Here is a 12,417-nt window from a genome sequence, read left to right on the forward strand (position 1 = left end):
TTAGGTGTTATATTACATCACTCTGCCAATTTGCAAATGAGGGACTTAAGGGCCAAAAAACGTAACTTGTTTAGGGTCCCACTCAGGCTAAAAACGGAGGAATTGGGACTCAGACCCAGGTTTCTTTGCTTCTACAACCTGTGCTTCTAGGAGGAATTAAGGGAGAGAACAGATCCATGGCTGCCTGTTAAAACTGTTTTCATCCGTTCAACAGATGAGTGTAGAACTTTCTGTGAAAGAGTGGAGCTCCTATCCTTTTTCCAAAATGGAGGAATCAGGCGGGGCTCCTGCTGGTCCCAGGCGCCCCAGGCAGATGGGAGCAGAGCCTGCAGGACTGGGGAAGACAGAGAACCACTGGAGTAGGTGAACACACCTACACAGGGCTTGCAGCAGCACTCAGGTCACCGGCAGGGACCTGGCATAACTTCTTTGGCAGAGGGAGCTATAAATCTCCACTCATCCGCACCCCCAGAGCTAGTGGTGCCCCTCCCTTTCTCTCCTCCTCCTCCTCCCTCCTGAATGTAATACCAAATAACGAAAGTCTCCACAGCTACTCTGCTTGTAAGGCTGAGGCAGGCCAAGTTGGCCCCAGATAGTGTGCCAAGCAGAACTCAGCCTCTGCCCATGTGCCAGGATGCACTGGCCCTGCTGCCTGTTCCCTTCCCCATGAAAAATCCAAGCAGCTCTCATTTTTGAAGCACTGGAATCAAATACTCCTGGGGTCTGGGACACATGAGGGTGCAGCTGTGGAGGGCAGCATGAGGCTGGTAGAATGGGCTGCCCCGGAAGAACTGGTCAGACGCACTGCAGAGTGCAGCTGGTGCTACTGGGTGCTGTGGGCTGAGCATGAGCCGGCACAGCGGGGACAGTGGGGATGACAGTCCAGCATCGTTACCCTCTGCAGGCTAAAGGAAAGCAGACTTCTGCCTCTGATACTCTTAAACTGTGTGACCTTGAAAAGTCACTTTACTTCCTCGGGTCTCAGTTACCTTACCTGTTAAATGGGATTAAACTCTCATGAAGTTTGTGGGGATTAAGAAAGGTAAGAATGAAAACCTGGACAGCACAGGTAGATGATCTCGGTGGCTGCGGCTGTGGTTTCGTCTGTGGCTGCCGTTGCTGGGGAGGCTGAGTCAAGACAGATGCCTCCAGGGAATGGTCCAGAGGTCACCTGGGAGCTCTCCTTCTGGCTCAGTACAGCTGCTGGTATCTGGTCCTTGGGTGTGGGACATGAAGTTCACAGATCTTGGGAGAGCCACTGACCCCCTAGCCTGATTTCTTCTCTATTCTACTCATTTTTTCTTTGCCTTTAACTTTTTTCCTCTGTGTGTGTGTGTGTGTGTGTGTGTGTGTGTGTGTGTGTATGTTTTGAGACAGGATTTTGCTATGTACTTCAGGCTGGGCTTGAAATCTGGCCTTGAACTCATGGCAATCTTGCCTAAGACTCAAGTGCTGGGATTACAAACCAGTGCCACCACATCAGGCAACTTTTTAAAGAAACAAGTCTCATTACATTGCTCTGGCTAATCTCAAACAACTATGCTCCAATGAACTTTTCGCCTCAGCCTCCTAAGCAGCTGGGATGCCTTTACCTTTTATCTATGTCAGTGCTAAGGACCTGCTACCCTGTGGCAGGGGAAGAGAGGAACTGGGCTAAAGGTAAAGGGTGAAGAGGTGAGGAGGTTCCCTGGTGGAAAAGAAAAGGGAACTTTTCTCTGTCTTTTATACCTCAGGTTGAAATTAGTGACATTAGGTACTGTATTTAAGGCAGCTGCCCCTACCTCCTAGCACCCGCTTAGGAAAAGAGCTACCCTCAGGAGTTTAATAAAAGAATGCAAACTTTATCAGATAAACAAAGCATTTTAAAGGACAATAGAGCCCTCTGATCCTTCCTTTCAGGACTGGGGGCTGCTGCTCCCAAGTCCTTATCTGTGATCTTTGTCCTCCCCTCCTGGTACAGGGCTCTGTGCAGGCTTGGGTCTGAGTGGAGCTGAAATCCTGTCCCTCAGCCCTTGAGAAAGAGTAGCCTGAGCAGGGCCTCCTTGAGAATCAAGATCACTCCCAAGTCTTGTTCCTGAGACAGGATCTTTGTGTCCCTTCCACAGGTGGGGCCTCTGGCTCTATTTCCTCCTTTCACCCTTTCAGTCCTACCCAGTTCCCTCAGAATCTGGAAAGGTAAAAACTCTAGGATCTAGCCTTTGCAGAGTCTGGGCGACCCCAGGACCCACAGCTGTAGCTCCAGCAGACTGACTAGACCCCGAGCAAGTTAGGTGTGGTTCAGAGGCACAGAGCCTCCAGAGCTGCCGATCTGAGCTGTGATTAGGCTGGAATGTTCCAGGGTCAGGAGAGGTAGTGTGAAGGTCTGGTTGTCCCATGTTATTCAGGTTGGAAATCCACAGATCCTGCCTTGAGGGCCTCTCATTCTGCCCTGGCCACAGACAGCTCCCCTTTTACCCTACTTTCACCCACCATTTTTTAGCAGCTCCCCAAGGCTCACATTTCTCTTTGCTGAAAGCTACCCTTAATTAACATCACCCTGTTTGTCTGGATAATTTTGACTTTTTCTAAACCTCCCTCCAGGCAGTCTGGCTGACCCCTCCCTTACTCCCACTGCGCCAGCTGCCCCTCCTCTGTCCTCTCAAGTCCCTTGAGCTTTCTTCGTGTGACACTCATTATGCTGTCTCCAGAGCAATTGCCTCACAAAGCAAAGTATCAGCCCCTCTTAGAACTACAACTTCTGGAGGAGAGAGTGTCATCTCTGGGTCCACGAACATGAATGTTGTGGGTGCCTAACCAGAACAGACCAATGTATGTTGCTCAGGCCTGGATACTGTAAGAGTCCACAGTTAGCGCAGTATGGTGGTGCTGCCTGGAATCACAGCACTCTGGAAGACAGAGGTGGGATGATCACAAGTTTGAAATGGACAATTTAGCAAATTATTGAAATCCTGTCTCAAAAAAAAAAAAAATCCAGAGTTTCCTTGTGGGTGAGTGGGACTTCAGGGGAGACTCCTCTCAAATACTTTCCACAGCCAGGTGTGGTGGTGTACACCTGTAATTCCAGCACTCAGGAGGCTGAGGCAGGCAGATCTCCATGAGTTTTAAAGCCAGCCTAGACTACATAGGAACACCCTGTCTCAAACCAAACCAAACCAAACCAAACCAAACCAAACCAAACCAAACCAAACCAAATGGATTCTGTACCACACATGAGGCTATCCCTCTTCTCTAAACCCTGAATTTTAGGTCTCCTTTCCCTCCAGTCAACCCTATCCCCCTTATCCCAAGATGATAAAATCTGGTTGGTATAGGACTTTGCCCCAAGTTTTCTTTTGTGTAAAACAGTTAACAGCACCTTCTTAGTAAGCATCAGGACTCTGACTGATGGGTGACAGCCTCCACCCTGGAAGGCCGTGATGGCTGCGGTGGGGTGTAGCTCTGGGGTCTGGTTTGTCAGGCTATATGCAGCAGTTCTGTACCCTTCTTTCCCTCCTACCCCTTCCCTAGGGGTGCTTGACGGGCTCTCTGGGGATGCTCTCAGACATGTGGCTGTGGCATGTAGGTGAGACTCGGGGAACAAACAAGTGGCTTCCACGGCAGGATCTCCACCTATGTGGGTTGGTTTAACTTGGCTTCAGAGGGTACCTCTGTCTTTGTGTGCCTCTCTGTAGTCTTATGCTGATTGCTTGCCAGGTCAAGGCTGTGTGTGTGTGGGTTACTACCTAATCCACAGTGAGGAGTAGAGGCAGACAGCCCAGGGGGCAGGGGAGTTCAGCCCCAGAAACACAGAATCTGAGAGCATGGGAACTGCTATCTCCCTGCCCTGACATCTGGAAGCTTACCTGGCCACCTGCAGGCTGCCCTTCACCCAAGGCCAGAAAGATGATCTGTGTGCAGCAGGAGGAGCTTGAGGGAGAATGGAGGTCAGCATGGCACCCTTTTTTTCCCCAATGTGTCTCTTGCTAAGCTCAGGAACCTGGGAGTGGGCATAGGAGGGACGAAAGGATGAACCCTGGAAGCAGGGTGTGTATCTGTGTACCTAGCTATGTGTACCCTGGGCAGGTGACTTCATTTCTCCTGTCCTTATTTCCTAAGCTGTGAAATGGCAATAATCGTACCTATCTCTTAGACAGCCATAAGGGTTAAATAATTAAATGGGATTAGATAACTAATTAATTTGAAATATTTAAATAGTAAAATTCATTCATTTTGCTCAGAGTGTGCAGATTAAGTGAACAACAAATGGCTGTATTACTGTTGTTATCCATCCCTTGCTTGTGTTTCCAGTGTCTACCCAGGACACTTGAATGCCATCCAACCTAACAGAGTGAATCTGCTTAACACTTACAGTGCCTCAAAGAGGAGCTCACTATACTCAGATGAGGGAAGAAAGTCACCCCAGGTTCCATCAATGCCTGCACCCTGCACCTACCATAACACCCAGTTCCAGGACTGTCCTTAGTCCTCCTGTTGCTCACAGTTTGTAGACATCTTGCTCTTCTTTTCTTGCATGGGATACTCAGGCAGGTAGAAAGCCCTGCCACTGAAGATTGAGTCTCCCATCCTAGATGCTATGGCATGTTCCAAGGGGCTAAAAGGTGGAAGTGGGAGTAGCGGACATGCCTGGACAGAAGAGTGACAAGAAGAATCCCATCTTTGCTTGGTGCCATGCTCTGGTTTCCAAAGAAAGTGCTCAACCTTTTCTCTGCATAGAGACAACTCATGGGCAAGGATGCCACTGGTAGAAGAGGTTCCTCTATGCTAGGGACCTCTATGCTAGGGTCTCAGGGTGCCCACAGGTAGCTCTCTAGCCATGCTGAGTATGGAGTCAAGGGAAAGGGGGAAGCTGAGAGATCCATATCTCTGAAGGCTTTGCTACAGGAGGAAATTAGGATTAGAAAACATTTCTGTAAGTCCTTCACCATATGGAGCAACTCAAGAGTTAAACTGTTCCCATACCAGTCTTTTCTGATGCCCATGACACTGGTATGGGTCACTGTGTGCCTGCTGAAGGACCGTGGCAGTCCTAGACAGGTCACCTTGAGGCTATGCCACACTGTTGTTCCTTAAAGCCAAGGCCTAGATCAATCTGCCAGCATGGTACTGCATCATCCCTCATAGCCACCAGCCATGTGGTGTTGATGCCCTGCTGAAGAGCTGGCCCTGCTGAGGGATACCATACTCTGTCCAGGGTGCACAGAGGATCCCGTCTTCTCTGAACCAGTCCATGCAGGGCTGGGCCATGAAGAGGTTGCATCCTCCTGGGTACTGGTTATAGGAGGAGGGCCTCTGGATGTCAGGCTGCATCATTCTTACCTGGAAGCAGGGCAGCCTGTCCTACTTGGTTCCCATCAGATTTTGGAGTGGAAGAGAAGCCAAAGCAGGCAGGACCAGGCATGTGGAATGGCCATTTTGTTGGATGGGTCCCAGACCTGGAGCTCTGCTGCCCAGGTCTTGCTTCTCTTCTAAGGAATGGGGGTTGGGGATATAGCCTAGCCAGGCCTTGAAAATGGGGTGCAGGGAGGGTGCAGTGTGTAAATGTCAATGTGCCAAACCTTACTGCTTCTCTCCTAGGAGTTCTGTTATTAAACATTCATTCCTAGCTCCTCTTCTGATGGCTGATGGAGCACAGAAGGCCAGGCTACCACAGCCCCACAGCCTGAAACCCCACCTCTCAGCAGGCCTAGAAACTTCAGTCAGTGACCATGAGGAGCACTGCAACCTCCTGCCACCAATCAATAGGAGGCAAGGAAAGGCACTGGCATCTTCAGAGAGTGAGGGGCCATGTGGAGGAGTTGGCAGTTTTCCTGGATGAGGGTGAGAGACAGGACACAGGCAATAGCCTTCTCCAGGATCTATTTCAGGAGGAGAAATTACAAACCAGGTTCTTACAGGCATGTGTCCAGGTCCCTTCTGCTCCCAATGCCCCTCCCACCTAGACTGGCTTCCCACCTCCCCACTCTCTGAGTTAAAGCTCCTGTGACTCTTTATCACAGCTAGCAGTTCTTCACTTGCTAGGTGGTTTGCTTGATGTCTGTGTCCCCTGTGGACAGTGGGTCTATAGGATAATACTACTGGGACAGCAGGGGCTATATTTGTTTTTGTCATGGTCTCTCCAGCACTTTGCACCCCCCCCCCCAGGACTGAGCACACAGTAGATTCTCAGTTGACATGTTGTGAATAAGTGCACTAAAAAAGAATAAATCCCTCCATCAGACACCATGAATTCTAGGAAGACAGATGGTTCTGGTTTATTTTCATACCCCTAACATCTGGCCGAGTGCCTGGCCCAAAGTGAGTACCATGTGGGATGGAAGACTGAGGGCAGAGGTCAGTTCAGAGTAGCCCCTGCAGATGTGCTGAGACCTGTCTATCCCTTCCTACCCTTGAGACAGAGAAGACATGTCCTGACCTCTTCAGGGTAGTTCTCCTAGAAACTGAGAAGACAGAAGCCAGGGCTGACCAGTACAGGGTCCTGCTGGACTGGCCCTGGATACTTCTAGCCAGGCTTCTGTGTTGAGGTGAATGTAGAAGTCTGGGGAAGCCAGACCTAGTGCACTCACCTCAGAGAAAATGAAGGCCAAGGATGGCAGCAGAGGTGTCCAGAGCAGGGTCAGAGGCCAAGGTCACATAGGCCATTACCCACCCACATCACCAAAGCCTCCTGAGTGTAGGGATTGGGTCAGAAGTTCTACAAGTGCCATGCTTTAGACCTGGAAGGTCTTGAGGTCACATGGGGTTCTAAACTTGAGGATTCCTTAATGTTTATACAGTGGGGAAGTTTCAGACACATTTGGGAGCTGAGGACAGTAGGAACAGGAATAAACTCTTATGCTGGGCTTGGAGATCCCCTGTACTGCCAGTGGTCAGCAATCAAATAGCTATATCCTGGGAGGTTCCCCTCAGGGGTAGTGTCCCTGAGGCCTCTGACTAGGAGTCAATGACCGGGTCTGGATAAATGGGAGAGGAGATGGCTAGAGTCCAGTTCCACATTCTAAACAGATTTGAGATCTACGGTTTTGAGTGTCTATCTGACCAGGTGTGAATAAGAACAAGGACGGACACAGAGGTCAGCCCTGGAACTTCCGGCTCATAAACCTCTGCTAAATGATGTAGGATTTGAAGCCACTGCTATATGTAGCTTGAGAATTAATTTGACTTTTAACTCTGGGGGCTATAAAACTTCCCTAATCTAGACCAAACCAAAGTGAGGCTAAGTGACTATTAGCAAGCAAGCAAGCAAACAAGCAAGCAGAAAGCTGCTGTTTCCAGAAATTCCTTGAAACTAAACATAAGCTTGACTTTTTGGGGGGTAAGAAAGTATTTCTTCAGTGGTAGAAATACCTAGAATGAATGTAGGTCCTTCCTTCCTTCCTTCCTTCTTTCCTTTTTTTTATATGTATTTAGTACAGGGTCTACAGGGTCTCACTACATAGACTGGAATCACAGTGATCCTCCTGTTTTCAGCTTCCCAAGTGCTGGGATTACAGGCACACACCACTACACCCAGTCTCAGTTGCCCTTTCAGCACATTCCAGAGATGGGGTGGGCACAGCATACTGGGATCAAACCCCACCCCGATCACTGCATCTGCCTAAGTAGGCGCTTTAATCCGCTGAGCTATCTGGCTGGCCTGGAACAGACTATTTCTCTGTGGAAATAACATCCTATGAATTGGATGATCCCCAGGGGTGATGGCCTGGGAAAGGGTCACTGGTTTTCGGCCGGGGTGTTAGGTAGCAGCCTTCCAGACTTAGGGAAACGATCCATATCACTAGCTGATCGAGGGAGAAGCCCACTCATGCAACTACTATATAAATTTACCCTTCCCTTTTGGAGCTACATGTGGCCACTTTAGAAGAGTCTGACCCTCCAGGTGCGCTGTGTCCCTCCACTGGTCAGCTGGAGCACCTGGGATGGCTGCGCATTCACTTGGCCAGGAGTGGAGGAAGCAGGAACAGAGCTGCACCTGCCCTTGGCTCTCGAACTTTGTTACTGTGTCCTGGATGCAGCCTACTCAACCACCAGCCCAAAATCGAAATTGGGGTGGTAGTCAGAGCAGAGCCAGCGTGGCGGGAAGAGAATGTGAGGTCCCCAGTGTGTGTGGGGGGGCAGTGCCTGCTGCGCGCTAAGCAGAGAGCATGCTGGGCTGGGCCACCTGTGCCTGCCCACGGTGGCTGCATCCCCACCCAAACCTGGGTGCACAGCCCACCGATCCAGCCTGAGGGCTGGGCTGTGAGCCTCTGACGGCTGGGCTGCAGAGGAGGCGTCTTCCCTGCAGGCCTCTTCCAGGGCAGAGCCACCAGAGGAGCTGGCAGGCACGCCATTCGCCCCCTGGTGGCGCCTGCACACACCCGCGCCACCACCACCGGAATGAGCTGTCCACAGCAGCACTGGGCACCACCCGAGGTCACACAACAACCAGGCCAGAAGCTAGGGATGGGAGGCAGGTGGCCTTTGGGAGAAATGGGGGAGATGATGGAACAAAGCACTATAAGATTTGGGTTTTTCTTTGAACACTTGTCCTCTAGGTTTACCCGAGGGGCCCTCCTCTCCTTACCTGATTTCCCTGGAAATAAACATTTTCCTACCTTCCTTATCGTTTCTGGACAATGTGCCTTCTGCAGCAACTGGCAATGTCAGCTTTGTCCCCCAATTCCCCATGTGCCTCACCATGGCCCTATCACACTCGGGGGAGCTCTGAGACAGTTGCAGGAGGTTTCGTGAGAAGGGAAACAGCATTCAAAAAGGCCTCCCGTGTACCCTTGGAATGCCTGGCATTGCTTGAAGTCTTATGGGAGGTAAAAAATCTTGACTTCTGGATGCTTCCTATCTCAGAAGGCAAACAGGTTCAGGCAATAATGCAGTGGGACAGCTGGGCAGGGACTGTGGAACAGTCATACCGGGTGACACATTTTGGGGGCAGTATTTAAATAGGTTAACATATTGAGATATGCTGACGGGTGGCAATGAAGGACCATTGAGTGCTGTGAACTCCAGCTGCACCACTGAGCACAAGCACAGCAAGTGGCCTGGCCACAGGAGCCTCAGGGGGAGGTGGCACTGGCTGGTCTGTGAACTCTGGAGCCCCCAGAACTTGGAAAGGGAGAAGATTTGGATGAAAGCAAGAATGCTCCTCGCCCCGTCTAAAGTGGAATAGAGGGATGGTGTGGAGGGAAGGGCAGCCAGCCCCAGAGGCCCAGTAAAGGTTTATCTCTGCAGGAAGAGGAGGAGCAGGAGGCTGGAAGCCCCTGGGAAGGCAGTTGCCGCAGGCAGTTCTGAGTGCCAGGAAGGGAGGGAGGTTGCTACTTGAACAGTCCAGAGTGGGGTGGGGAAGCAGGGCTCCTAGGCTCTTTCAAGAGGCTAGGAAATTGTAGGTGTGCCTGTGCACTCATGCAATCTTAGCACTAGGGAGGCTGAGGCAAGAGGATTGCTGTAAATTCAAGATCAGCCTGGGCTACACAGTGAGTCTGAGTCCAGCCTAGACTACATAGTGAGACTCTATATCATTAAAAAAGAAAAGAAAGACAAAAAACCCAAACAAATACAATATATAACAGCAGCAGCTTACCTCAAAAGAGGCTGGGAAAGATTCAGGTTTTTGCCAGGAAAAAGGAAGCTGAGTCATTGTAGGGGAGAGGGACCAGCTCCAGGCTAGATCCAAAGGTGAAAAGATTAAAAAGTGAAGCTTATTGGAGCAAAAAGGAAAGAAAGATTAGGAAGCCTCTTGCGAAGGTAGCCAAAAAGCAGGCCTCTGTCTGAGGGACCAGCAGAGGGGGCAAGGACCTCCAAACCTCTGGTTCCCAGTCCCAGTTAGGCACAAAGGGGTGAAGTCTGTCTTCTAAACTGATACAAAGAACACAGATCAACCTTGGCATCACTCACCATGTGGCGGCCAGTAAATATTAATTGGCTCTGAGGACAAGCTATGCTTTGACTCACCTCGCTAATTAAACCTGCCATGTAAATCAGCAGAAGGGACAGAGACATTAGGGTGAGTTTCAGATATAACTTCTGGCTTCCAAACAGAAATCTACTTTGGCCTGCTCTTTAAGTCCTTTGAAGCTACAACTGGAGTGGTGTCAATAGGAATAATTCCACTTCTGAGAGAAAGCCTTGTTCCTAAAGCTCTGAACTCAGAAGAGGGGGGCAGAGTTCTGATGCCCCTGGGAGCCTGCATGCCTAAGACCACAATGAGATTTCTGAGGAATGAGCACAGAATTGCTGGCCTTCCTTGCCCCCTTCCCATTTTATCCCCATCTCTGAGGCATCATGTCCCTACATCCTGGGTCTACTGGTGGAGGCCTGAGATACATGGGAAAGATGTGGTGAACACCCTTCCCATCATTCCCAGCAGGTTTGGACTGTGGGACTGGTGTATGCTCTGCTTCCATCTTGCTCTTTCAGGAAAAAAATGAGCCATAGTATGTCTCAGACCTTCTAACCAACTAAGAGACATAGAGCAGGCTACTTTACTAGGCCTTGTCCCTGAGATGCGGAAACAGCAATATTGGCCTTACAAGGGGGTTGAGAGGAATGGAAAGAATGGAAAATGCTGCCCACAACCTCGCACAAAGGGCCCAGTATGTGACTGCTATTTGATAGTGAGGATGAGGATGATGATCTATGGTTAATAACAACCAAGCTCCACTAACTCTGGGCTATCTTGAGACTTAGTTAGATACATGTTTTTTAAAAGGTGGCTTTTGTCCATATGTAAAAACCAGAAAAACATCTTCTTAATGTCTATGATGGCAACATGTACAAATAAGGTTAAGGATGAAGGGATGGGCAGAGCTTATGTATTGCTAAGAAAGGACATACAGGTGAATCAGGATGGCTGTGTCTCTTCCTTTCCCGTCCATGTCCCTTCCAGAGCCAAAAGGGACCAGTCCTTTCTCAGAGCTTCCATCCCCCCTCCTCCTTTAGGCAATGTTCAGAACATGACTCAGGGTAAAGGCCAACTCTGGGGTCAGTGGCTCATGGCAGACAGTTTACCACTCTGTCCCTTCTGGGTGAAAGATATACCTGTCACTACAGTGGGGTAGTAGGAGGCCTGCAGAGTCCCCTAGAGCTGCCAAGTAGGCACAAGACAAACATTTACATTCAACACATTGGAAGGATCAAATGTGGTTCTCAAAAAGCTCAGACTTGCACGTTCTGGATAAGGCCCAGGTTTGGCTCCCTTTAACTCCCAAATTCTTGTGGTATGTTGCAATTACTTGTGACAATCCAGCTCCCTGCTGAGACTTTGATTTCAGATTTAGACATGTAAAACTGGGTGGCAGGGTGGGTCCTGAATGACACAGGGAATGGGGGCACCAGAATGTGGAAAAATCTTTACAGCATCTGGTCTTTGGAAGGGAGATCTCAAGGAATCATGCTATAACTATTACCAGAACTTTTCAGCCACTGTGGCAGATTTCCTGTCCCTGAAACTGCTTTATTCTTAGGAGAGTGGTTCATGCCGTCCTTCGGAACATAACTGTCTAGGACTAATTTTCTACAATAATTTTATGTTAGAGCCACTTCCCCATTACTACCATAAACTCTAGTGCTTACCTTAAAATCTTGTCCCCTAGACAAGCAGCAGCAGAAATTCCTCAAGGCCAGGTGGGATATTTTATTGGTAAGGGGTGCTGATTTGGTTCAAAGGAGCTTGGGAATGGAAGGTAGTGGTGCAGGAAGAGCCAAGTCAATGAAGAAATGGAAGTGTGACATCGGTGGGCAAAGTGTGCTTAGGTGTCTGGACTCTGTTGCTCTGCTGGCTACTGATGCATATATACAAAAAGCCTTTAGGTAGACACCCTATGTGTTTGAATTGCTACTGTATCTGGCCTTAGAGTACATTCAGCTCTTCTGCCAGATCCCAACCTTGAGGTGGGCTCCTGCTTTCTATTACTTGGCTGCCACATCTGGTTTGAGAAGCTACCTAACTTTAGTTCTGGCCCTTTTAGTTCTGGCAATAAAACAAGAGGATACTGCTGTCCCTGAAAGAGATTTGATTAGAGGGCCTAGCCTTCTTACTTTATCCCTAGGACTTTGGCAAGCAGCCTGACATTGCAGTCTGCTTCTTGGGCTGATGCACATGATAGAATCAGGGATCAAAAATGCCTAGAGGGCCAGCCAGAGAGCTCAGCAGATTAAAGCGCCTGCTTAGGCAGATGCAGGGACCAGGGTTCAATCCCTGGCATGCCTAGAGACGTGATGATGCATTCCTGTAATTCCAACTACTCATGAGGCTGAGGCAGGGAGACCATAAGTTTGAGGCTAGCCTGGGCAACTTAGCAAAAACTTGTTGCAAAATTAAAAAATAGAGGCTGGCATGCTGAAAACTAAAACTTGACCCAGGTCTATCACCATGCACTAAACTAAAGTCAAAATGGATTAAAGATCTAAACATTAAAGCAGAGACAC

The 12,417-nt window shown here is 49.4% G+C and overlaps 1 long non-coding RNA gene across 1 annotated transcript in view; it reads right to left on the reverse strand.

The window, feature by feature from the left end:
• Positions 1-12,417, reverse strand: part of LOC111813163 — a 60,603-nt gene that overhangs the window by 11,602 nt on the left and 36,584 nt on the right. The gene's annotated exons all lie outside the window — the stretch shown is intronic.

This window comes from Octodon degus, unplaced genomic scaffold (assembly GCF_000260255.1).
Source record: "Octodon degus isolate 3935 unplaced genomic scaffold, OctDeg1.0 scaffold00169, whole genome shotgun sequence".
In the NCBI taxonomy this organism is placed as follows: domain Eukaryota; kingdom Metazoa; phylum Chordata; class Mammalia; order Rodentia; family Octodontidae; genus Octodon; species Octodon degus.